Source organism: Tamandua tetradactyla, chromosome 4, assembly GCF_023851605.1.
Source record: "Tamandua tetradactyla isolate mTamTet1 chromosome 4, mTamTet1.pri, whole genome shotgun sequence".
In the NCBI taxonomy this organism is placed as follows: Eukaryota; Metazoa; Chordata; class Mammalia; order Pilosa; family Myrmecophagidae; genus Tamandua; species Tamandua tetradactyla.
Genome location: NC_135330.1, coordinates 136,044,535 through 136,071,301, shown reverse-complemented (window position 1 = coordinate 136,071,301; position 26,767 = coordinate 136,044,535).

Here is a 26,767-nt window from a genome sequence, read left to right as displayed (position 1 = left end):
CTAATTTCCAGCTTTATTCCATTATTATCTGAGAAGATTTTGTAAAATTCAAATCTTTTTAAATTCATTGAAACTTACTTTGTGACCCAGCATATGGTCTATTCTTGAGAATAATCAATGAGCACTTGAGAAAAATGTGAATCCTGCTGTTGTTCTGTAAATGTCTTAACTATAGTTCATTAATCATATTATTCAAAATCCCTTTTTCCTTATTGATCCTCTGTCTAGATGTTTTATCCATTGATGATAGCGAGGAATTGAAGTCTCCAACTATTATGATAGAAGTGTCTACTTCTCCCTTCAGTATTGTTAGTGTATGCCTCATGTATCTTGGACCACTCTGGATTAGTGCATAACTATTTAGAATTATTATGCCTTCTTATTCAATTGTTCCTTTTATTAATACATAGTGTCCTTCTTTGTCTCTTTTGTTTTACATTTGAAATCTAATTTGTTGTGTATTGGTATATCTATCTATAAATATTGTAAATACCTACAATATTTCATTCATTGTTTGACTGAAATATCTTTTTCCAATCTTTCATTTTGAAACTATTTTTGACCTTGAACCTAAACTGAGCCTTCTGTAGTTGGCATATAGATGGGTCCTGTTTTTTAATGATCATGCCAGGCTATGTCTTTTGATTGGGAAGTTTAATCCATTAACATTTAATGCTATTACTGTATGGCAGTGTTTTCTTCTGCTATTTTTGTATTTTGGATTTTATATATCATATCTATTTTTTTGTTTTTCTCTTTTCTGATGGCCTCCATTTCTATACTCTTCTTCAGACCTTCTTCTCTCTTGTTTTTTCCTATATGCCTGAGGCATTTTCTTTAGTGTTTCTTGCAGATACTTTCTCCTACTCACAAATTCTCTTGATTACTGAAAATATTTTAATCTCCCCCCAAAATGAATGACAGTTTTGCTAGATATAGAAATCTTGGCTCATAGTTTCTTTTTTTCAGAATCTTAAATATATCATAGCACTGCCTTCTCACCTCTATGTGTTCTGCTGAGAAATCCATACATAGTCTTATCAAGCTTCCCTGTATGTGATGGATTCCCTTTCTCTTGCTGCCTTCAAAATTTTCTCTTTGTCTTTGACATTTGACAATCTGAATAGTAAGTGTCTTGGAGTATGTCTATTTGATTTATTCTGTTTGGGGTATTCTGCACTTCTTTCTGTAATTTTATGTCTGTCATACGAAATGAGAAATTTTCAGTGATTACTTTCTACATTAGTGTTTCTATTCCTTTTCCCTTCTCTTCTATTTCTGGGATAGCCACAACATATATAATCATGCACTTTATGTTGTTATTCAATTCCCTGAGACTCTTCTCATATTTTCCCTATATTTTCTTTTATGTGTCTGATTTCAGAAGTTCAGTTGTCTACTTTCACTGTTCCTTTCTTCTGCCTCTTCAAATCTATAGTGTAGGTTTCCTTTTTTTTTTTTCATATATTCTCCTGTGCCTTTCATTCCCATAATTTCTGTGATTTTTTTCAAACTTTTGAGTTCTTCTTTATGCTTACCAGTGTTTTCTTTCTATACTCTCTCAACTCATTGATTTGATTTCTGATGAGATTTTGTATGTCTATTCAAACATCCTGAATGAGTTGTTTCAATTCCTGTATCTCATTTGAAGTGTTGGTTTATTCCTTTGACGAGGTCATATCTTTGATTTTCCTAGTGTGATTTGCTATTTTTTGTTGGTGTCTAGGCATTTGATTTCCTTAGTTAATTTATTCTGGAGGTTGTTTCCACTCTTTTACCTATAGTAATTTCCACACCTCACTATGCCACCATCTTTCCTGCCTCCAAAATACTTCTTGAGATTCTGTAGGTTGAAAACTGGTTTCCTATTTTAAATGCCAACTCCAAGGAAAAGGAATATATGAAGCAAGATAAAAATACTAAAAAGAAAGAGTTTATATGTGAAAAACATGATTTTATCATCTTTGTCTGTCTTCACACTCCCATCCCTCAACCTGCTTATTTTCCTGAATATCTTATCCCAATGAGATAATGGAGGTAAAGACCCGGTATTATTATTCCCAGAGCTAAGTAATCATCACCTCTCTTCTTTTAAGCAATGATTGGGAAATCACCAGCTTCACAGATGTTCCATAAATACCAATTATGAGTTCAACTCCTACATTGATAATTCACAGTCCAGTTACTTACATTGACATGAACTTCTTTTCTTGGAGTATTAGTTCATAAATATTCCATTTTTATTGCAGTTAAATTATTTGTTTCCCATCTCTGCTGTCTCTCTACAACCAAGTGTCTATTTTTCCTTAAAAAATCTTTTCTATACCCAAAAGGAAACCAATTCATTCATTGCAAAAATGATAAGCATATGAAGAAAATATTTGTTTTGGTACTTACCAGAAAATTCATATTAGTTGGTTTTAATAATTCATATTATTAAAAATAAATGAAATTTTAAATCAATTTTAAGCAAATCTAGTAAAATGTAATATGTTGTTGTGCATCATTTGATATCTATCTATGTACTTTTCTGTATGAAACTGCATATCTCCTCTTTGGCCCTGACTGTCACACAGCCATCAGTAACTTTAAGTGAGACTGAGACCTGTAACCTAGCTCCAAGCTCAGGAGGAAAGTAGCATAAATTTGTCAACAGCTTTGTAGTCTCTGCTCTATTGGGAAATACATGTCTTTAATGGATATTAATACATTTATTCTAGGGATTTTATTTGTATTTAGATACATATTATAAGAAGATATTCTATCTCCAAATAACACACTTACACACAGATCAAATAATTTTCAATAACCAACGAATAATGAAGTCATTAGAAAATGTAAAAGTGTGAAAAGAAGACATATTAGCCATCTAGTTCTTAAACTTGTATGACTGAATTTTCTTTTGTAGAATATTCTGAAATGAATGGGGTACCTTTGCAAAGGGAAAAATAGGAACTTATGTATGTATATACCCAGAAATTTCTTCCCATATTGATTGTAAATGGATTTAAAACACCTGTCTTAGAAGTTGTATGACATGCCATTCTAATGTTATAGGTCAGAAGCTGAATTTTAAGTGATAGGCCAACTACAATTTGGCAGAGAGGAAACCAAACACAGTATCTAATAACCTTTCAATCTTTCCACTACTTATCTCATGACATGAACTTTATCTGGTTCTGAACTGTAGCTAATGACAAAAAGGCACACAAAATTGCACATTTTCACTATTGCAGATGGAATGTTAAAGGCCAATGAGTGTTAAATTCAAGTTATTTTCGAAAATAAATATGTTCTATGTTATTTTTAATCATTCATTTGAAAATACTCCTGCCAGAAACTGAATCTAACAGGTATCATTTATTACTCAGAAGATAATTGAGCACATTCACACGCTGAACTTAAATATTCAACATTTTATAATCACTCCTGCTAATTGTTGGTGTGAATGGAATGTCAGAGCATTAAGTGAACTTCTGCAATTACAATTGGCTGTTATGTTTAGTCTGAAGCAAGATTTATTCAACTTGAATGATATCTAATGTGTGATTATTTCTGCCTTCACTTTAGCTTAAAAAATACAATTGTCTTTTCAGCATTCCATTTAATCAAGTAGCATATATAATAGTCATTTAGAGGATTAGAATTCTGGAAATTATCCTACAGAGCAACAAATGGCCATTTTGGCAGACAGAAAAAGAACTCATCTCTAGCTTATTTTATTCTAAATATTTGGGAAATTAGGAGATAACATCAACTGTGTATATACTTACCACAATTAATACAGACTGTTATTTATTCAACATAAAACTGTTAAGAATTTCACACTGTAGGGTCTGGAAAAATTGTTCATTATAAACAGTCTGCTAAGTTGGCTGCCATAAGTGCATCCGGGTCTGAAGTTTCTGAGAGTATGATACAGCATAGCTTATGTAGCCATGATTCAGCACCTGTTATGTAACCAATGATGTAACACACATGTATCCAATCATATATCCCATGAATGACGTCACCTGTTGGTAAAATGCCACTTTTGTATAGTTTAGTATATAAGGCACTACTGCTCTGTAAGCATTAGAGCAGAGGGAACCAATAAAGGATGACCACTCTACCAGTAGCTCCTTGTGCCTTCTTTCAATTCACTCTTGGACCAAAACATCTGCTCCTTGAGCTGGAACCTGATATTTGGTGTAGTCGACCGGATTCAGTGAGTGGCCCCTCTGCCCTGGAGGATGCCGGACCAGAAGGGATGTGGACCTCCACAGGCTGGTGGTATCCCATAGCAGCTATTTTGCTGCAGTGGTCCACTCCAGAGGCTTGAGATCACATGGATACTACCCCACTGGTGATTACTAAGGCTTTGAAAGATATTGAAGCCAACATTCTCATTCTCCAGTGAGGTATAGCAGGGAAGAGGTCTTGTCTTTTTTTACTATGCTGTGGGAACAACATAAGGAGGCTTTAGCAGCACAAGCACAAGTTCAGAGCCTGCAACAGAAGCAAAATGAGCAGGAAACCCAGATCCAAGACCTGGAAAGGGAAGCAGCAGTGCCACAATCATCTGGGCCAGAAGGGGCCAGAGGTGCATAGCACCGTCCCAAGCAAGTGCCCTTCACTTGCTCTGTGCCCATTCCATAGTGAATCAATAGGCCCAGCATGAGTAGGCCTTGGCTTGGGAGGGTGGGCAAATGGGTCCCCACAAGTTCACCGCCAAATGACATGTATGGCATACACGTCGGAAGGACTCTGAGATTTCACCAAACAGGTATGGCAGAAGTCTGGGGAAACACTCTTGGTGTGGCTGCTGTATCTGTGGGACAATGGGGCTGATAGTTTGGAACCCTCAGAGGATGAGATGGTGAAATTGGATTCTGTTCTTACTCATGTATCCCTGTGGCAGCGTATAAAAAATAACTGGCAAGTTGTGCGGAGAAATGCTTCACTGATCAACTGGTGATGAGCTTGGCTCGACAGGTCTGGTGGAACCTGGAAGAACTCCCAGAAACTGTGAGTAAATGGGCTACAGATACAGACTTAGTCCAAATCATTCAGGAAATGGGGATGTGACAAATGATGTTCCATGGCCAATATAGGACACCCGATGATGAGCCGTTCACCACCTGTATGAAAGATATGATTTTAGCCATGGCACCACCTGGTACCTTTGGCACCTTGGCTTTGATCCTGGCCCCATATGTGGACCATAGTGTGCATGAGTTAAGCACCACTATAGCACAGTTAGGGGACGTGGAAGTGCATAAACGGGAGTAGGGAATGCACCTGGTAAAGAAAGGAATGGAGCTTCCATCCGAATGGAAGCTTCTCTGTACGCGGAAAGGGATTGGTAAAACTGGTGGCCCCATCAATGCATCCTGATTGCAAATGTGGGTTGAGTTAATAGCCACAGGGGTGGATCCTGAGAAAGTTTATCAACAGTCCAATGAAGTATTATAGGCTTCGTGGAAAGAGTTGCTCTGGGGACAGCAATTCACTAAACTAAAGGGGAAAAAGTAGGCTGAGCCCCACCCCGTGTGTTTATGTGATGTTTTGTGCTTGGGCAGTGGGAATGGTGTAGACTTGATTGACTGACATGTTGGTCAAGGGGCCTCGGTGGCAGGGGAACCAGGGGACCAAAGGCCAAACATAGAACTTTCAATATACTGGTCCTCCCACAATATACAGTGTGTCTGGGCCTAGTGGACATGGGGGCAGAATGCACATTGTTGTATGGAAACCCAGACCAATTTAATGGCTCTTTGACTCACACTGATGGATTTGGTCCATGTAAGACAAGCCACAGTAGTGCTTAGCATTGGTTGCTTGCTACCCCGAGCCTAAACAGTATGTATTTCTGCTATTCTTGAATGTATATTGGGCATGGATATTTTGCAAGGACTGACTTTAAGAACCACACAAGAATTTTGGTTATGGGTGCAAGTGTAAAACCTGTGCTTACAGGTCATCCTCATCATTCCCTGGTTCACCTGCCTGAGCCCCTAAGAATTGTTAAGGTGAGGCGATATCAATTGCCAGGAGGGCAAGAGGAGATTGGGCAGGCAATCCTACAATTGGAAAAGGCTGGGGTCATGAGGATGGCTCATAGTCCTTACCACTCTTCAGTTTGTTCTGTTTGAAAACCAGATGGCACATGGAGAATGACTGTTGATTTCTGTGAGCTCAATAAAGTCACTCCTTCCATGCTTACCACAGTACCATTGATGCCTGATATAATGGATCAACTGACTCTTTCCTTGGGACAGTACCACTATGTGGTGGACTTGGCAAATGTATTTTTCTCCAGTGACCTGGCTTTCTGATCATTGACCAGTTTGCATTCACATGGGAAGGGTGGCAATCGATATTTTTGGTGCTGCCTCAGGGCTATATGTGCGCCATGGTTTAGTGGCACAAAATTTGGTCACCTGTCTACATAAGGCTATGGTGTCTTTATATCATTATACAGATAATGTTATGTTAACCTCTGATTCTCTTACATATTTAAAAGAAGTCTCAGACAGACTGTGCTGCACACTAGATTCCTAGGCATGGGCAGTCAATTAAGCCAAGGTCCAAGGGCCTGGATGGTTTATCAAGTTCTTCTGAGTTGTCTGGTCAGATAAAACTAAAATAATTCCAGAGGCCATGATAGACAAAGTCCAAGCCTGCCCAAGATCAACCACATGAAATAACTGCAGGGTTTTGTAGGCCTTCTGAGATATTGGTGGATTTTTACCACCCATTTGGTTCAGGTCTTGAGTCCTTTGAATACATTAATATAGCAGGCATTTACTGCAGGGAAAAGAGCTGTAACCCAAGTCCAAGCATTGCAAGTGGTGGACAAAGTGACCCTCTTCTACTTGGATGTGACAACTCATGAAGCAGGCTTTGGCTAGGTGCTGTGGCAATACCAAGTTAAACACAAAGTTCCTATAGGATTTTCTTCTCAGCTATGGAAAGGGGTGGAAGTAAGCTACTCATCCATTGAGCATAAATAGCAGCATAAATGAGCTGCCATTTATGCTGCCTTGAAAGCAAGGGAGCCTATCATGGGTCTGCAAAAAGTGGTGGTGCGTTCTTAACTTCCCGTAGCTGGATGGGTGCAATCGTGGCTTACTGCCCCTTGCACAGGTGTGGTGCAAACCCCCACTTTAGCTAAATGGGGAGCCTACCTAGGACAGAGGACCATGCTTAGTACCAGTCCCCTTGCTCAGGAATTACATACCCTTCTAAGTCCAACAACTTCAGGAATTTCCAGGACCTCAAGTCCTCCAGTACCAGAGCAGCCTAGTCCATGTTTGGAAGGTCAGCTTCCTACACCAGCTGATGCCTATTATACTGATGGTTCCAATAAAGGCAATCCACCCCATTGGATGGTGGTTGGAATACAGTATGATACTGAGGAAATCTGGCTTGAAATGGGCACTGGGAAGAAAAGTCAATGGGCAGAGTTACAGCCTGAATTGTAATTACTCATGAACGAGGACACCAAAGCCTTTGTATTGACAGCTGGGTAGCCCAGGAATGGACAGCAGGTAAACACCTTATTTGAGGTGCCCCATGTAGGAAGACCTGTGGAGCCAAGGTTCCACTTAAAGGGTTACTGTCTATCATGTATTAGGGCACCAGCTGCAGAATTGCCCTGGTAATGATGCTGTGGATGCTTTAGCCTGAGTATGACTACTATATACCCCTGGTACTGAGAAAACTGCATAGCTACACTGACAAGGTGGCCATGTAAGTCCCCAAATTTTGTTACAAATAGCTCAGCAATATGGTACAGACATTTCTGCTACAGAAGCTACAGAAGCCAGCAAAACCTGTGTGCGCCCTTGCTGCATCCTACCAATGGAGAGTAAGGAAGCATATGGGTTCTATAAAGCATGGTGATCAACCCTATAGCATTGGCAAATAGATTACATAGGGCCCTTGCCTTCCTCTTGAGGATATAAATATGTTCTGACTGCTATGGATACCACCACTGGGCAGTTTTTTGTATGCTTTGCTCAGGCATCCACCCAGAAAGTTACTATCTGAGCCTTGGAAATATTGAATGCTTGGTATAGAAGACCTTAGAGATTGCAAGTGACAGAGGTTCCCATTTTACTGGGTTCATGGTGCAGGACTGGGCCAAAGGTTTAGAAATAGAATGGGTTTTGCCAGACACAAGCTGCAGGTATGATTGAGAGGTACAACTGCCTCTTGAAGGAAAAACTGATGGTTTTAGCTCTAGAAGAACCAACATTGAAGGGGTGGGTCACATGTCTAGCTACTACTGTTCACTTGTTAAACAGCCTAGACATACAGGATATTTGCCTTTGGACTTAGTGATTAGAAGATGTGCTGTGCCTTTGCATGTTCAAACAGAAAGCAGTGACATGTTAGCCCAATCCCATGTGTGGGAAGGAGGGTTGTTATTACCTGTCTGGTTCATTTTACAACTAGGAACCACAAATGAATGGACATGGACATGGAAAATACTGACTGAAACTTCTTCCTGGGCAGTATGTCATTTGCCTTGGGAAGATAGTGTCACGCAAGGTTTGCAGGGACAAATGTGGATAAGTGAGTGGCCAGCTCCTGTATGTGTGTCCTGACCCAATGACAGGAAAGGTCCTTTGCTGCAAGGAACATATGTACTACATTTTTGGCCCATATCTGTTATGGCTGTGGAAGTTCTTCCTGGTTGCATCAGTATAGCTAACATGAGAGGACCTAGTTTGGTATTCTTTGCTAGGGCAGAAACTCTGGCTGCCACTATTCTCTCACAAGATGAGGAAGTAACTTGCATTCTCCTAGAGGGAAGGAATTTGCCTCTAATGGTTTTTAAAACTTTATTATCTCTCCAACCAGGCTGATTGTGGCTAACAGCCTGGCAGAATGGGCACACACCTACACAAAGATCCAGAATGTCTCTCATTGGTGGGTGTGTACTGAGCTTCCAGCAGGTGCAACTGAAGGGTTCCTACGGCAGATAGGAGCAGCCACTGAACAGAACTGGACATGACTACAACAAGATAATCGCAGTTCTCCAGCTTGGGAAGAAGTATGGTAAGCAGCTGACACTTTGCTTATTGGGGGACATGGACAACTCCCCCTACACCCCGCTTTTTGGGTATGCTATAAAGAATGGTTGGAGATGACTTATGATTAAACGTGGATTTAAGAGAAAAAGCACCATGGTGCATTGAACAACATCGGGGAGACACTTATTGGGTAGCAGAGTGGACTCCCAAGTCTTTTTGTAATAAGACCATAATATCTACAGTTCCCCAAAAGGTGGTGGGATGGTTGGCCATATGTAGGAATCAAGCCAACTGATCGGCTCCCTAAGTGGTATATGTGGGTTTGTGGACAATGTGGGTGGCTCTACTTACCTACTAATTGGACAGAGTGGTGTACATGGGGATGACCATATATAAAAGGTTCAATTCTCACCTCCCCCTCAGAAAAATCCCACAACTGAGATGTGGTATGTCACTGTTAGCACCATAAAGAACGAACTGCCTGCTGTTATCCTCTGGCCATATTTCTTCCAGGAACCGGAATCATTAAAGTAGAATTAGAAACTGAAGCTTTAGCTGAACACACCACCTGTGCTCTTAATCAAACAAAACAGGCTTTAACTTTAATGATGGATGAAATTGCCCAGATGAGAAGGGTTGTTTTGCAAAACAGAATGGTTTTAGATCTCTTGGCAGCTGCTCAAGGGGGACTTGTGCAATGTTACATGTAGAATGTTGGGTGCATGTTTCTGACAGTCAGGACTCTGTTGAAGGTAACTTGCATGAGATGGATGAGGCAGTACAAGCCATTCACTCCCTCTCAGCATTCTTTAAGGTCCTGGTAGGGCTCCATCACAGAGACTTGGCTTTGGGTAATAGTAACCTTAGCATGTCTGTCCAGATTTCTAGTAATATTTTGTTGCTCACTTTATTGTTATTGTGGCCTGTGGGACCCAGGAGCAGCCTTGTGGGATAAGGTGTCCCCTAGAATGCAGGCTGTTTGAGGGTGGGGCCTGGAAAAATTGCTCATTATAAACAGTCTTCTGAGGTGGTTGTCATAAGTGCATCTGCCTCTGAAATTCCAGGAGAACATAATACAGCATAGCTTATGTAACAATGATTCAGCACCTGTTATGTAACCAAGGATTACATGTATCCAATCATATATGCCATGAATGACTTCACCTGTTGGTAAAATGACACTTTTGTATAGTGTTTTATATAAGGGACTACTATTCTGTAAGCATCAGAGTGGAAGGAACCAATAAAAGATGACCCTCTGCCAGCATCTCCTCATGCCTTCTTTCAATTTGTTACTGTACCAGAATGACCGCTCCTTGAGCTAGGATATTATACATACTTGTGCATTAGGTCCTGGGCCTAGAGAGATTAACTAGAAACCTAATAGATGATTGAGAGCTCATAGTTTAGCCAGAAAAACAGAACTCTCATTCCAAATAATCAGTATTCTACTAGAAGCATGTGTATTATGCTATGAAGAAAGAGATCAGTAAAACACTGTCTGATGATCTGAGGAAATCTTTGCAAAGGACATGCCATTTAAGAAAGGCATGCAGCCCAGTGATGGAGGTAGCTGAAGGATGCCCAATGGTTGGTGACTGAAGGATACACTGACTGAGATGTAGAATGACAAACTGTGGTGTACTCATATGATTGAATATTGTGCTGCTACACAAAGGAACAAAGTCATGAGGAATGTAACATTGTGAATGAACCTGTGGGGCATTATTTGATGCAAAATAAGCTAGAAACAAAAGAACAAATATTGTATGGTTTCATTTAGAAAATACTTTTAAGAAAATTGGGGCCTAGATTGGAAATTCTTATCGCAATCACACTTAGTTTGGAGCTGTAATTATTTCTAGATTTTAAGAAGCCTTGCTGTGTATGTATAACCTGGTATTTCCATGGAATTTTGAGTGCCTGTGTGTCACCTAAGGCTCAGAGTACAGGTTCTGCAGTTCTGAAGATCAGCTTTGCCACATACTGAAAAAAGACATCAGGCTTCAATTAGAGATAGAATTGAACTGATTGGGTTGGGACTGAGGTAAATCAGAATACAGGGATAAGGAAGACATTGTCTGTATTTTAGAAGTTCACTTACTCTATGAGACCAAAAGAAGAAAGGTTTATTTTGCCCCAAACCTAAATTTTTTGTGGTACGTAAATCTAACTCAACCAGACTGGATAAATCCTTTAACCCATCCAAACACAGGGAGCCCCGAATGGGAATAAGGGCTTGCAATTCTATATAGTTTAATGTAACACCAGATACAACCCAGAATATGTTGAGCAGATAATTGAAAAATATTGGCAAAGTCCCTTGAGAGATGGGAATAAAAATATGGCACTAATAAACTTTATCATCAGGAAAACTTCTGATACTGTCTCAAACATTAGGGACTCCTGAGTCAACAGGCCAAGCCCTTGATCTTGAGACTTACTCTTGTGAAGCTTATTTTTGTTGCAGAGAAGCTTAGACTACCAGATTTGATTCTAGAGGACCTCTTCTGTTGATTAGATGTGGCTTCACTCTGTAAGTGAAATAATTGCCCTCCCCCCTACATGGGACATGACATGCAGGGGTGAGTGTCTCCATGATATGGCCTTCACGAATGAGCCTGGCACTGGCACCATAGGATCAACAATGCTTTCCTGATGGAAAAGGGGAAAAGAATTGTAACAAATGAGTCATCAGGCCAAGAGAGCTCAAATAGAGTCAAGAAGCTACTAGGGAGGCTAATCTTATGCAAGCTTCAGCTAGATATTACTACTTATCATAGTTTACCAAACCCAACCCAAACCATTCCTGCCAAACCTAAAGAACACCTAGGGCTTTATCTTAGATTCTACAAAGAGTCCATCCACTATGATTACTTTTCAGAAACCTACAACCTCCAAATGGCTTTCTAGGCCAGAAAAATCCTGAAACCCAGAGAGCGAAGGCTCTCCAGAACATCAGCTAGTTCCATCCCCCTGTCTCATATTATTGAAAGCCCTTTACAACATGAAAAATTTAGAATGGGCATAGTTCAAGTAATCCTAAAGATTGGGAGAAAGATCAAAGGAGAAAGTGGAGTTATAACAGAGAAGATAGGGTTAACAGATGAATATGACTGCTAAATCATTATATTGATATTTCTTTTAGTCTTCTATGTCTTAGAGCAGTCAGATGGAAATTCTAAAATTGTAGCACTATAAACCATACTAATCTCTGAAATCTGTACTATAACTAATTGTTGTGGTGTGATTTGAAATTTATTGCTTTTTTATATATGTGTTATTTTTCCCAATAAAAATAATAGTAAAAATAAAAAAGAACAGAATATTTGAATAGAAACTTCACTAAAGATGACACATGGCAAACAAGCAAAGGAAAAAGTTCTAAACAAACAAAGAAAAAAACATTCAAGTATGAATAGAGGTTCAGCATAAGAAGAAGGGGTCAATGAAATTCAATAAAAAGGAAATTGTATAAACAAAGCAGCACAAAGACAGGAAGATAAAATATGATATCAGATACTATAGAAGCACAGAAGAAATGTGACTATGGTTTGAAATCTGGAATTAATACATATATCACCTTGGCATATATCACTTTATTAAGAATTAAGTCACACATAGCCACACTTAACTAGGGTTGATTTTGTGGGCATGTGACTTGGGCATTTACAAAGTTTCCTAGATTTAGAAGATCTTGTGCTTGGCTTAATGCTCTGCATTTGCCTTCTCGAAAATTTTTAATAATTTATGAGAAAGGGCATTATATTTTCATTTTGTACCTGGCCCTACAAATTTCATAGCTGGTTCTGCACCCAATAGCAAAGGAGGTTGGAAAACATAATCTAGCCTTGTGCCATTAGGTAAAACAGAATTCCCTTTTTTGTACATCTTAAAAGCTTTGTCAAAATAAATATGATAAATAAAAATAAATAAATAAGACAAGGCAGTTATATAGCCCCATTTAAATAGTGTTTCATTAAGTAACATACTTTTCCATCATGAGCTTGGTTTTCTGGCTCTAAGACCATTGATTTTCCCCTTTGAACTTTTAACTTATAAGTTATATAACTTATCCATAGAGATAATATGGAATTTTAAAAACCCATGATGGAAAAGTAGTGAATTTTTGGTTTGCATTTTCTTTTCTTGCTATTATGTTTTTCCTGAGTAAATTGTACAAAAGAAATTCACTAAACAAAATAAATTCACTAATCTAGAATCTGTATGAAAGGCGCCTTTATTATTCAGCTTTAGCAAAAGTGAAAGAAGTTAAACTTTAACTTTTGTTTGAAGAGTCAACTAATTCATTCATAATAACAAATAAGAAAATGGATATTACCTCAAGAAATTAGAGTTCAAGAAATTGCGAACTAGAATTCTATATCTGATAAAACTGTCTTTCAAAAGTGAAAGTGAGATTAAGACAATGGCAGATAAAGAAAAGCTGATGTAGTTCAATAGATGAAAAACAAATCAGAAAAAGAATTGTTACTCCATATTTACATGAGAGAGTATTGTAAAGAGATTACCTCTAATCAACTTGATGAGTTAATCAAAAAGTTTAATTGAAAGTCAAATCCTCAAGTAAAGTTTGAGAGAGAGAGAGAGAGAGAGAGACAGAGACAGAGACATAGACAGAGACAGAGACATTTAATTGAAAAGCCCAAACAAAGAAAGGCAAAGGCTTTAGACACAGAAATCTTTGGTTATTGTTGAAAGTTAGAGCTGCTATATTTTTAAATAGCCAGTAAGCTGGGGCATATAGATATTATAAGACTGGGGATAAAGTTAGGTGTTAAAGATGATGGCCAAAGAAAGAAAAGAAGCATGAGAGAAGAGGAGATTAAAAGAAAAAAAGAATGGATGTAAACACTTCCAATCTTACAAAATTTTTACAAAATTTTTCATCAGGAGTCCATATCATCTTAAAATTTATTCTTTACCTGAAATTGTTTAGTTGGTCATCTTATAATAAACTTACACTTATCCACATTCCTGGAAGATGAATCTAGGCATTATGTATCAGGAAATATTACACAGATTAACCTCTCTACCTAGTTGAAGATCATTTGCTCTGATCATTAATGGATTAATGAAAGGAAGCAAGTGCAACAAAAAAGAAAGAAAGAAAGAAAGAAAAAATGAAAATCAGATACTTTGTATCTTCTTTCTTCCTTCAGAGATTTGCAGTATTAGTTGATAGGTTGCTGCAATATAATTCAAAAATTTGTTATCCATTATTAAAGGCCTTAGATATTACCTGTTAGTACACCTTAAAACAAATACATGTGCAAAAAGTTTGATATTTAATGGTGTGCCCACATTTACAGAACTATTTAGGGAAGTTAGCTAAAATTTGAGCTAATAACTATTTTATTTTTCTTGTTTTAGTCCCAGACCTGGAAGGGAAGGAGAATGAGGAAAGTGGAAAGAGATGAGCTCAGAAAGGTTTAATATTATTTGTGGTGAGCATGGGAAATGTAGTAATTAAAATGTTTTCTAAGTGTATGGTAAAGCAGCTAAAGGCTTCAATATAGGGGCTAGCATATCAAAATCTCTTTCTTACTTCTTTGTAAGGTAATATAGTGTGAGAGTAAGGAGATTAGTTGGAGGCTATTTATTAATAGCTCAGGTGAAAGATTAATGTGGTCAGGACTAACTATGGATTTCTTGAGGATTGATTAGTTCAGGGCTATATTTGGAAGACAGAACTAAGACGATTTGTATAGAGATTATATATCAACTATTAGAAAGGGAGAACTCATTCTGAAATGAAATTTGAATGATAGCTCTATTTAGTAATGATGGACATAGTGTGGATTAAAGGGGAAGTGGGAGAAAACATTAAGTGATCATTTTTGAGGTGTTTGTTATATATTTCTTTAAAATTTTCTATAGGTCTGAAGATGTTTATACTAATGGCTTTGGAATAATTCCATTTTGAAAATACAGTAGTATATCACTATAATGTTATAAATAGACCCAGAACTTCAAACATATAAAATGCAGAATTAATGCAATCTATCTGAGAAAGACTACAGAAAGTGGTAGTAAATGATATTATAGTTGGATTCACTTTCTCATGTAGTATATAATTATGAATTGATATTCTGCAATAGTTTGAGGAACTTAACATCAACTAAATCAAGTTGCAGAGTAAAGATATATATATATATATATAAATAAATCTAAAGTGCGGGGAACAGATCAAAGGCAACCGATAGCATGAGTGGAGGGATGCTGAGGAGACAGTAGCACTCTAGAATGCAGAAGAATCTGTTAACAGAGGGAAATGACTCAGCGCAGCCCAGCAGGAAATTTTGGAAGAGTCTCAAAATTTTGCCACAAGAGGACCCCAATCAAGAGGGAGGTAGCAGCTTCAGGATCCCATCCTCTCACAGAAGTTTTGAACAATCAGTAAGACATGGCAGAAACATCTTTCTCAAAATTCCAGAACACAGTTAAATTGTGGTATTAAGGTGAATATCAAGTTAAGAAAAAGGCAACTTTAAATCAGTAGGGTTTCATGGTACTCTAGCTGACCCTTCTCCTTCCCCTCACCAGCTCTGAATAGAGCCAGCCTATGCTCCCAGTGTGGGTCCCTGATTCTGATTCTGGAGGGAACAGTGTAAACCTCATGTACATACTGAGTACGTATGTGCTTGTTACAATCTCTCTGCCAGTGCCCTGACAGACTGAACTAGGACACAGATTGCCAGCTTGCCATCCTGGAAGCTACACTGCTTGTAGAATGCAGCTTATAGAGCTCTCCTATAGAATGCTATGGTAGAGCCGTCAAGTCACAGCTTCACAAGCAAAGGATTACTGGCCTGGAGCTGTGAGGATACTCTTAGGGTCACATGTGCATGCACAAGACATGGCATATGCACAGGAAGGATCAGGGAAACCCATATGATTTGCCTGTGAGCCATTCTCTATACTCATCATATGGACAAGCTCTGAAGGAAAGCACTTGCACAGGTCATTCTGCAAAGACTGGAAAAGGTGTTTTCTTTTTATTTCATGTTCTGTTTTTATTAACTCTTGGCATTCAAGGAAAACTGTCATAATGCTAGCTAGGTACATGCTTTGGGTACAGATGCTTCAGTGTCTAAAATTTAGCAATAATACATTAAAATACACAATGTTCTATTTTCAACAAAATAAAAAAAAAAAAAAAAAAGAGCAAAGAGGACAAGACGGACCAGGCAAAGAAGAAGATCATAGCAAGAGAAATCATCATTGAAAAATATCTTTCCTGACATAGTAGGCAAGGCCTTAGAAAAACACATGCTCAAAGAGCTAAACAAAAGTATGGATAAACTGCTAAAGGAAACCAGACTAAATAGACGAACAGAAAGAGGATTTCAAGAGAGATGGAAATTATGGAAAGGAACCAAAGACAGTTGAAGACCACCATAACAAAAATTAGTATTCCCTAGCAGAGTTCAACAGCAGGTTGGAGCTGGCAGAAGAAAAAGTCAGAGAACTTGAAGACAAAACAATTGAAATTATCCAGCCTGAAGAGCAGAAAGAAGAAAAAGAAAAGTGAATGAAGTCTAAGGAACTGTGAGACACCATTAATTGTACCAATATTTGCACGGCAGGACTCCAAGAAGGAGGAGAAAGAGAACAATGTGCAGAGAGAATATGACTTTAAAATGCCATATTTCATGTTTTCTTTTTAACTGATATTGAAATTCTCAATCGCAAAGTAATTACAACAGACATAAAGCAGTTTTAGGAATGAGAATTGAGCATAACTGACTCCTAGTAAGAGTGCAACTCAACATATAGACAAAGAAGTTTGTAAACATGTTAGAAAGCAACCTATTATCGGCTAGCTTTCGGATTACGTGAACATCAGTCATATTTTCCAAAATTAAATGCAGAGCATATATACCAATGTGCTGATTAAAAGAGAGTTAATTAACAGAAATTATTTGGTAATATCAACACCACCCCAAACTATCAACCTTTGATTGCAGTCTGTTTCTATTTGAAGATAGCACTATTAAATGTTCAATTTTACTTAGTAATGCAACCATCTAGCCAGTTTCTAGAACCACCAGGAAGGAAATCTTTCTTAACAAGCCATCTCCTACAAATTTGTGCTCACCATTTCAGAGTTGATTAAAAGATCTCATTCAATAAATATTAAATGATTCAATTATGCCTTTCAGCTCTGAAGAAGATCTTGTTCCTTTCTTGTCTTGTTTAATGGTAGAGTACAAGCCTGAATTGGAAAAGTATAAAATTGGTCTCTCTGAGTATATAACAATATCAACCATGAGATACTCAAGGGCAGAAACAACGTGTTATTCACATTTTACAATTACTCAGTTTGAGCAGGGAACATGGTAGGTATAAAATAAGGAACAAGTAAGTATCAATTGCTTGCTATGTTCCACACACTGCGCTACATGTTTTACATGAGATATTTTATTACTCCTCTAAAGAACACTAGGAAGTAGATATTATTAGTACTTGAGTTTTGCATCTGAGATGTTCAAAATGAAAGAAATTATGATTTTGCTTTAGGGATTTTTTTACAGTTATTAAGTGTCTGAGTCAAGTATGTCTGAGCAAATAATGATGAACAAAGATATTCTTGCTTTCCTGGTGCTTGTAAACTAGGGGGGAAGACATGCACCTGTCAAAAGGTCATATCAATGAATGAATAATTACATATTGAGATAGATGCACTGAACCAAAGAATTACTTGTGATTATATCCCATGTTTTTATTTTTGAATTCATCACATTGATTACATTTATTTGTGGTACATGGCAGCTGTTATACAATTGCAACCACATCTTATATATCTTTGTGGAATAAAAATATTATCCATTATAAGTTAATTATATTTAAGTCAAAGATGCATGTTTACTCCAAATTCTGGAGATCATTGCCATTTGTTAATTTTATCAAGAAATGCATTTTGTCTCAAGTTTCACGTCTGTTAATATTTAACAGTGTTATGAAGGTGTGACTCTTAGGCCACATTTCTGCTTCAAAGTACATGTCGTGCATATAGAAATGTTTCTCTAAGAGTTTCTTACAATGAGATATTCTTTTTATATCCCTTTATAAAGGTGCTCTCAGTTATTAAGGGAAATGACTTTTTCTGTACTGTCACTATACTATCATTAATGAGAGTGGTCCTTATTCAAACAAGACAGTTTGCTACATTTTTTTTTTTGTACGCTGTATAGTGAAGGTCACATTTCATTATCTTTCCATGTGACTATTCCGTTATTACAGCACCATTTATTGAATTTTCCTTTTGTGGGGGGAAAGTGCACAGGCAGAAATCGAACCCAGGTCTCCTGCGTGGTAGGCGAGAATTCTACCACCGAACTACTCTTGTACCCCCTGCATTTTTTTAAAACTTTTTTTTAACTGTATAATATAATATAAACACAAAGCAAAGAAAAAAAAAGCAATAGTTTTCAAAGCACGCTTCAACAAGTGTTACAGCATAGATCCCAGAGTTTGTCATAGGCTATCATACCATCTCTCAGATTTTTCCTTCTAGTTGCTCCAGAATATAGTAAGCTAGAAGGAATAAATATTTTTTTTTAATCACCACACTTTTTTTTTCTTGTTTGCGAAAAATAACACACACACACACACACACACACACACACACACACGCACAAAACCAATGAATTTCAAAGCATGGCACAACAATCAGTCGTAGAACAAGTTCCAGAGTTTGGTATGGACCACAATTCCACAATTTTAGGTTTTTACTTCTAGCTGCTCTAAGATACTGGAGACCAAAAGAAATATCAATCTAATGATTCAACAATTATATTCATTTGTTAAATCCTACATTCTCTGTATAACTCCACTATCACCTTTGATCTTTCCATCCCACTTTTTAGGGGTAATTGGGCTATGGTCATTCTAACCCTTACATGCTGAAAGGGGTTGTCAGTAATATGGGGTAGGGAGATGGAACTAGCTGATGTTCCAGAGAGGCTGGGCCCTCTAGGTTTCAGGGCTTATCTGGTCCAGGGACCCACCTGGAGGCTGCAGGACTCTGGAAAGTTACCTAGCACATAGAACCTTTGCAGAATCATATACATTGCCCTAAGTATTCTTTATGATTGGCAGGAATGGCCCTGGTTGGGGTATGGCAAGTCATGATAGGTAGCAATGTCAAACTGAAGCTTGTATAAGAGTGACCTCCAGAGTAGCCTCTTGACTCTATTTGAACTCTCCCAGCCACCGATATGTTATTGGTTGTACTTCTTTTACCTCTTTTAGGTCAGGATGGAATTGTTGATTCCATGGTGCCAGGACTGGACTCATCTTGGGGAGTCATCTCCCATGAAGCCAGGGAGACTTTCATCCCTAGATGTCATGTCCCATGTAGGGGGGAGGGCAATGATTTCATGTGCAGAGTTGGGCTTAGAGAGAGTGAAGTCACATCTGAGCAACAAAAAAGATACTCCAGAAGTATCTCTTAGGCATGCCTATAGGTAGGCTAAGCTTCTCTATTAGCTCCATAAGCTCAACAAGAATAAGCCTCATGATCAAGGGCTTGGCCTATTGATTTGGGTGTCCCTAACGTTTGACACAGTAACAGGGGATCCCTGAGGGTAAAGTTTAATAATTCCATATTTTCTCCCCTCTCTCAAGAGATTTTGCCAATATTTTTTGACAAATAATTGACTGGTTACTATATTCTAGGATGTATCCAGGCATTACATTAAGCTGTACAGGATGAAAGGCCCTCATTCTTATTCTTGGCTCCCAGTGCTTCAATTGTTCAATCAGTCATCCAGACAGGTCAAGTTAGATTATGTGCTACAGAAATTTTAAGCTCCAGACAAAATAAACTTTCTTTCTTTGGTCTCAAGAATACGTGCAGTTCTAAAATATACACAATGTCTTTGCTACCCCTGTGCTCCTAATTACTTTAATCTCGACCTGGCCAGCTTGGTTCTCATCTCTAAATATCAGGTTATAGGTATATAAAACAGACTCTCAAAATCCAGAGCTAATAATTACCCCTTTGGACTAAATGTGTCTGCTATAAGAGCTTACAATCTAGTCCTCTGTTTTCTTATAAGCATTTTCTAAAGGAGACCATACAATAATCATTCTTTCGTTTGTGGCTTATTTTGCCTCACCAAATGTCCCACAGGTTCACTCACATCACTGCATGCCTCACGACTTTGTTCCTTTTTGCAAGCACCACAATATTTGATCATATGTATATATCATCATTCAGAAACCTACTTATCAGTCAATGCATCCTTCAGCCACCTGCATGCATCATGTATAGGGCCCAAAGTCAACAGTCCATTAACGCTCTCAATTTTAGATAATTTCATTGTTCCCAAGAGAAAGATAACCAATAAATACACCCTCACCAAACAGGAAATCTAAATTCCCCCTTAACTTTTGTCCCTCCCCTTACTACTTACCCCTGCTGTTGCTGTAGTACAGCTGATATTTTCCTGTTAAACATGGCCCATAGCATGCAATAGCTGTACCCTTGACTTAAACACTCTCTTTGTACATGAATCATATCCTTGAAGTAGTTTTTGCGAGAACAAATTCATATTTGTAGTATGAATCAATGGGACATATAAGCCTATCAACCCCTTTCAATGTTGTTCACCTTCAATATAGTAATATCACTTACAGACCTACTCAAGAACTGCCTTCATTCTATCTATTCTCTTACATTTGAGTGCAGTCCCATTAACTAACCATTCACTTATATCTAGCTTCTATGTATCTCCAAGTCTCCTAGATTCTGTATTTAAACCTCTGATTTTATCTTTACCATGTCTATAAAAATGGATTTATACAGTATCTATTCTTTTGTGTTGGCTTATTTCACTCAGAATGATGTCCTCAAGGCTCATCCATTTTGTCATGTGCTTTAGAATGCCATTTCATGTTACTTATGCATAATATTTCATCGTATGTGGATACCACATTTTGTTAATCCACTCATCTGCTGATGAGCATTTGGATTGTTTCCATCTTTTGGAGATTGTGAATAATACTGCCATGAACATCACTGCGCAAATGTTAGTTTATGTCATTGCTTTCAGCTTTTCTGGGTATATACCAAATAGTGCTATTGTTGGGTCATAGGACAACTCAATATTTAGTTTCCTAAGGGACCACCAAACTGTCTTCCATAGCGGCTGTACTATCATACATTGCCACCAGCAGGGTATAAGTGTCCCAATTTCTCCACATCTTTCCCAACATTTGTGGTTTCCTGTTTGTTTAATAGCAGTCATTCTTGTAGATGTGAGGTGATATCTAATGGCAGTCTTAATCTGCATTTCCCTTATAGCTAGTGAAAATAGCATCTCTTCGTGTGCTTTTCTGTCATCTGTGTTTCTCTTCAGAAAAATGCCTATTCATGTTTTAGCCTATTTTGTAATTAGGTTATTTGTTCTTTTGTTGTTGAATTGTATGATTTCTTAATGTATACAGGATATCAAACATTTGTCCAGTGTGTGATTTCCAAATATTTTTTCCCATTAAGTTGTCTGCCTCTTCACCTTTTTGACAAAGTCTTTTGAGGTGCAGGATTTGATTTTGAGGAGTTTCCATTTATCTATTTTTTCTTTTGTTGTTTGCGCTTTGGATATAAAATTTAGGAAGCTACCTACTATTATTAAGTCTTGAGGATGTTTCCCTACATTTTCTTCTACAAACTTTACGGTGCTAGTTCTTCTATTTAGGTGTTTGACCTACTTTGACTTAATTTTTGTGTACGGTATAAGGTAAGGATCCTCTTTCATTGTTTTGGGTATTGATATCCAGTTCTCCCATGTCCATTTATTGAAAAGATCATTTTGTCCCAGTCAGTGGATTTGGGGGCCTTGTCAAAAATCAGTTGACCATAGATTTGGTGGTCTATTTTTGCACACTTGGTTCTATTCCATTGGTCAATGTTTCTATCTTTGCGCCAGTACCATGACTGTTTTGACCACTGTAGCTTTATAATAAGTTTTAAAGTCAGTAAATGTTAATCCTACCATTTTATTCTTCCTTTTTAGGAAGGATAAACTATTTGGGGTCTCTTTCACTTCCAGGTGAATATGGTAACTGGTTATCCAAATCTTCAAAGTAGGTTGTTGGAATTTGATTGATACTGTGTGGAATCTGCAGATCAATTTGGGTAGAATTGATATCTTGACTATATTTAACCTTTCTGTCCGTGAGCAGGGGATGTCTTTCCATCTATTTAGATCTTTGATTTCTTTTAGCAATGTAGTTTTCTGTGTACAAGTCCTTTACATCCCTAATTAAGTTCATTCCTAAATACTTGATTCTTTTAGATGCTGTTTTGAATGGAAGTTTTTCCTCCACTGACTCCTCAGGTAGGTCATTGCATATAGAAACTTTATTGATTTTTGCACATTAATTTTATATCCTGCCACCTTGCTGAATTTGTTTATGAGCTCAAGTAAATTTGCTGTAGATTTCTCAGGATTTTCCAAGTATAGTATCTTGTCATCTGCAAATAATGAAAGTTTAACCTCTTCCTTTCTCATTTGGATGTCTTTGATTACTTTGTCCTGCCTGATTGCTCTAGCTAGAACTTCTAGCACAATGTTGAAGTTAGTTGAGCTTCTTTGACTTGCATATTTATGTTCTTTATAAGGGTTGGAAAATTTTCCACCATTTTATCCTCAACTAATTTTCCTATCCCTTTACTCTTCTCTTCTTCTGAGACTCCGATGATTCTTATATTTGAGTGCTTTGTTTTGTCCATCATTTCCCTGAGATCCAATTACAATTTTTCCATCTTTTTACCATTTGCTGTTTTGAGAGTCCAAAATCAGCTGTCCTGTCCTCTAGTTTGCTTATTCTTTCTTCTATCTCTTCAAATCTGCTGTTGTGTGATTCTAGTATGTTTTTTATTTGATCTACAGCATCTTTAATCTCTGTGATATCTGCTACTTTTCTGTTTATTCTTTCAAACTCCTTTATGTCATTAGCCATTCTTTTTTTTTTTATTCAGTAGAGTTATATGAACATCTTTGATTAGTTGTTTCAATGTCTGTGTCTCTTCTGTTGTTTTAATTTGGTTGTTAAGTTGGGCTGTTTCTGTCTCTATTATGATACGTTTAGTGATGTTCTGCTGTCTTTGTGGCATGTAAACACCTGGATTGGTTTACTTTGGAAGTTAATTCCCTTTAGTAACCTAAATCCTTGTATTTGCAGAATGGTTGTGAAGCAGGATACAGGGCATGGGGCGGCACACAACAGTGTGGTGATGAGTTGCAGTGCAGGTATAGGCACCATTTGGGGATGCTAAGCTGGTGTCCATGAGTGTTGGCACCCAGAGTGGGGGAGGATGTGGCTGTGTGGGTTCATGGGTTCGAGGGGCAGAGCCCTGGTGTGTGCTTGTCTAGGTCACGGGGCCCTTCGTGTACATGCACAGGGCTAGGGCAGAGCGTCTTCTTTGTGCCTGCATGGGCTGAATACAAATGTGGCCCCCCTGCACAGGTCAGTGCTTTAGCAGATCTGGGGGGCATGACTGTAGCCAGTGTGCATGTGCAAATCTGGGAGTGTTGTAAACTGATGTAGCTGTGTGGAGAGTTCAGGGGAAGGGGTGGGTAGGGAGGGACTGCGTGACTGTATGGGCAGGGCGTGGGTATGGAGGTAAGCGCCAGCAGCCTTTAAGCTCTGGTGACCACCTGCAGGGGGCAGGAACTGGAAGGTAGGGCTTGGAATGGGCAGGGTGAGACTGCGCTGGTGCTGGACTGGTGTGTTGTGCTGCGCTTGGGGTGGGGTTGTTGAGGGGGCACGTGTGAAAGGCTTGGTGGAGCGGGGGCTGTTGGAACCCAGGGAGTGAGGGCGGGTGATGCGGTTCAGGTGCGTGGGGTGTGGGGTGAGTTGCGGGTCATGTGCTGGTGAGGATAGCGTGTTCAAGGAATGCGGCTTGGCTTACTTTTTAGTCCCTGTCTCCCTGCCCATGCAGCTCTGAGGGCCCTGAGCTTCCCTATTAAGCCTGCATTTGTTTTTTAAATAAACAACTTCAAGGTAAAACTGGCAAAAATATTTTGCTGTTATCAGATATTTTTCTTGTCTCTTAATCCTATTGATCTTAGTCTTGAGTCCTATTTTCTTGGTAGAATTCAACCTTAATTGATCAAAACTGTCACCAGTGAAATCAGCAGACTTGTTTTGCCGTTCAGAGCTAATTTTCTGGATGGATCTATATTTTTTCTGTATCTTTAGTTTTATTACTATTTTTACCACATTTGTAATAATAATTTTAAAAATATAGCATAGTTTAAAAGCTATAGTAAAAAGTATATACATACTTGCTGTATATGTAAAATCATTTACATTAAAAGTTGAAATATGTTCTACAACTAATTGTGGTGCTGTGCTTTGAAATTTATTGCTTTTTAAATATAAAAAAAAATTATGCCTTCTAGCCTCCTATTTTCTGGAGTAGCTAGAAGGAAAAATCTGAGAAGATCATATAGTAGCTCATGATAAACTCTGGGATCTGTCCTGTATCTACTTGTGGAAGAGTGCTTTGGAAACTATTGCTTTTTTATTTCGTTGCTTTCTACATATGTTACATTATACAGTAAAATCTTAAAAACATAAGGGCAATGGTGGCTCAGTGGCAGAGTTCTCGCCTGCTATGCTAGAGACCAGGGTTCCATTCCCGGTGCCTGCCCATACAAAAATAAATAAATAAAAATAAAGTAGAAGAACAAAAAAAAAACAAAGAAAACAATGAGATACTATTTGTACCCACCAGAATGGCCACTCTTAAAAAAACAAAAAATAAAAGATGTTGGAAAAGATGTAGAGAAACAGCAACATTTGTTCATTTTTAGTGGGAATGTAAAGTGGTTCAGCTTCTGTGGAAAACAGTCTGGTGGTTCCTCAGAAAGCTACATATAGAATTACTGTATGACTTGGCAATCCCACTTCTAGGTGTATGCCCAAAAAAATTGAAAGCAGGGGCTTAAACAGATATTTGTACAACAACATTCATAGCAATATTATCCACAATAGCCAAAAGATGGAGGCAAAACATGTGTCCATCAAGCAATGAATAGACAAACAAAATTTGGTATATATGTATAATGGAATATTATTTCACATTAAAAAGAAATGAAGTTCTGATACATGCAACAAGATGGATAAACCCTGAAGACATCATGTTGAATAAAAATCATATGATCTTACTGAAACAAAATCATTTGAATAAGCAAGTTCACAGAGTCAGAAACTAGTATACAGATTACTAGGGACTGGGGTGGGGGGAGGTAGGACCTGGGGAGTCAGTTAATGCTTAATTGGTACAGAATTCCTGTTTGAGGGGATGGAAATGTATTGGTAATGGATGATTGTGATGGTAGCACAATGTGTGAATATAATTTATAGCATTGGATTATATATTTGAATATAATTAGCAGGGGAAATTTACATTGTCTATGTTTTCTGGATTACAGTTATTTTTAAAATCTCTGGGATTGTACAACATAAGCAGTAACCCCAATGTAAACAATGAACTGCAATTAGTAGTATAATTATGATAATATTTTTCAACAATTGTAGCTAAGTTACAACAAATAGAAAGTGTTAATAATTGAGAAAACTCTGGGGAGCAGTACATGGGAACTCTGAATTTTCTGCCTGTTTTCTGTAAACCTACAACTTCTCTAATAAAAAAAGAAATCAAAAATATCATTTATAATCAGAAGTAAATTTTTTAAATAGAATTTTATCACAAAAGGAAAAATAACATTTGGAGATATTGGTAAATTTATGAAATTATAATAGATATTTATATGAGTAAAAAGACTTAAGTGAGTAAAGGATTATTTGAGAAAAGAGAGTCTTGACATAGCTGTTCTCATATTTCTTTACTCTATCATTGCAATGAAACTGTAAGATATTGAGAAATAGGTACAAACATATGTCACTGGAACAGATTTGCCATCTAGAAATATAGCCAAATATACTTGAGAATCTAATGCCTAAGGTTTGATTTCCAAGTCTCTGAATTAAAGATGCATTATTTGATACATGAAACTGCAATGAATAACCTATTGGAGGAAAAACAAAAGTAGGTGCAGATTTCATAACAAATGCCAAATTAAGTCCTAATGGATTATAGTTATTCATAGAGATAAAACACCAAGATGTTAATAGAATATTGAGGATATCTGTAAAATATTGTGGTGGGGATGTATTTCTAAATAAGCGCTTCCTCTATCAAGCTACATCCCCTATGCAACCTGCTCCCCCCAAAAAGAACACAGCATCAAATTGTGATCTTAGCAGCTCTTAAATTATCCTTGCTCCAAAAATCTCTTCTAAGCAACTTTAGTGGATATAAAGGAAGACTCAGTTTATGAACAATAAAGTCTTGATAGGGTTTACTATGTTTTTTATAAAATAAATAAGGTACCAGGGAACTTGTAGACATTACAAAGTAATTAAGAGAAATGAAATGATTTACCCAAATTTTAAAGTGAGTTTAAATCATTGGATTTAAAGCATTCAAGGGATATACTATATACGCCATAGCTCTAATCAATGCTTTTTTTTTGACTAGTTGAGACTCTTTTAATTCCCCTTCCTGACAATTTCCAAAAGGAAAATCCACCAAATAATACCTTAAATTTATTAACTATCTCCTCAATATTTCTTAAAATCCTTAATAGAAATGATGGTGATTCTAAACTATATAATATCTTCAAACATTCATAGAAAAA